This window comes from Aplysia californica, unplaced genomic scaffold (assembly GCF_000002075.1).
Source record: "Aplysia californica isolate F4 #8 unplaced genomic scaffold, AplCal3.0 scaffold00307, whole genome shotgun sequence".
NCBI lineage: Eukaryota > Metazoa > Mollusca > Gastropoda > Aplysiida > Aplysiidae > Aplysia > Aplysia californica.
The window spans coordinates 541,904-543,517 of NW_004797577.1; the positions used below are offsets into that span (position 1 = coordinate 541,904).

The window sequence follows — 1,614 nt, forward strand, 5'->3', positions numbered from 1 at the left end:
GGGGTTGGTTGGGTTTCTGTTTGTTTCTTTGTTTGTTTGTTTGTTTGTGTGTAGTTGTTGTTGGTGGGTTTTTTTGTTGTTGTTTTTTTTTTGGGGGGGATGAGGTCTTCAGGCAGAGCTAACCTTCGTAGAGGACGATTGAGAGGTCATATTCTGTCCTTCATATTATTTAGGATTTTCTTGACTCTGCAGCACTTTACGTTCAGATGATTATAATTTTGTCCGGTTTGTTTCCATTCTCTCCTTTCCGATAGACAGTTCATTTCTATTTTCGAAAGGAGTGAAAGAGGTGAATGAGATTCTAAAGTAAGGATTGGCTTGAAGGGTGGGGGGATGGGGGAAGGGTGAAAAAAAGGGAGAGGGGGTGTCTTGTCTCGACTTTTCGAGCTGCGAAATAGACCACCGGCTGTCAGATGTCTTTTTGGGATGTCCCCTGCTGCGCCCCGCCCAGCATTGTCTCTTGAAGAATTAGCCAAATATTCAGTAATCATGTCCTAAGACAGTAATCATGTTCTTAACATAATAATCATGTTCTAACACAAAACTTGTTCTCCTGCAATAAAGGTTCAGATTCTCTTCTACAATAATTTACTGCCTTGAAATTCCCCTCCCCCCACACACACACACCCGAGGTGGGGGGAGGGGGGTTCAGTGGAGTGGGGAGGTTAAACTAAAAGATGATCTGTGGCTTCTGCTATGGCCAATGAGACAACTATTCTGGTAGAGAACATTTAAAAGCTTTATTTCCAGTTTTATGTAAACATTTAAAGCTATTGCGAAATAAATCAATCATTGACAGTTTGTCAAATTTGTTTTCCCCAAACGCTGAAGAAAACGGACATTTCCTGTAAACGCCACGAAGGAAACAATGAATGCTCTCTGCAAGACAGGTTCTGTTTTTTCTACAACTACAAGATGAAAGACGGCTCTAGTTTGGTTAGAACATGCTAGATCGTGGAGTGTACAGAGGCCAGATCTGAATGAAACATGTTGCCATGGAAACTTTTAGGTACTTCTAATACCATAATGATAATCGCAGTTATTATACGTTTGAAGGTTTTTACTTTGTTTTTGGTTTTGAGTTTTGTATAATTTTACGTAGCTTTTTTGGTGGGTTTTTTGTTTGTTTGTTTGTTTTTTGTGTTTGGGGGGGGGGGTCTTCAGTCAGAACTAACCTTCATAGCGGACGATTGAGAGGTCATATTCAGAACATCAAGCTCTCACTGGCAAACTTGAGGGCAAACGAGGCAGGGGTAGGTTAGCCCACAGCGACCTTCTTAGGGAACCTAAACAAACGGGTAACAGGGAAAGATCAGGGAAACGTAGCTTTTTAGAGATCATCCGAGCAAAAGAATGAATGGAGAACCACGATCGCCGATGTCTGTCGCAGATCTGGCACTGGATGATGATGAATACCAGAAACCGGCGTCTGTGATGTAGTGATTGGGCGCTGCTTGTCTGTCGCTCGTAGAAGACCCGAGATCGATTCTCGAGTGGTGAGCATTTATATCTAGTATCTTTGTCTTTCTGGTGGGACATTGTATCTTTCTTACCCCGGGTTGGTCCAAACAGGCAGGGGCAAAACCCGCCTCCTAGATGATCTAAGTTATGTCG

The 1,614-nt window shown here is 42.6% G+C and overlaps 2 protein-coding genes across 2 annotated transcripts in view; both read left to right on the top strand.

Annotated features, from left to right (window-relative positions):
- LOC101856907 (synaptotagmin-1) overlaps positions 1-1,614 on the top strand; it is a gene marked incomplete in the record, with an annotated part of 110,477 nt that overhangs the window by 39,855 nt on the left and 69,008 nt on the right.
- Positions 1-1,614, top strand: part of LOC106012262 (E3 ubiquitin-protein ligase TRIM8) — a gene marked incomplete at its 5' end in the record, with an annotated part of 9,570 nt that overhangs the window by 1,990 nt on the left and 5,966 nt on the right.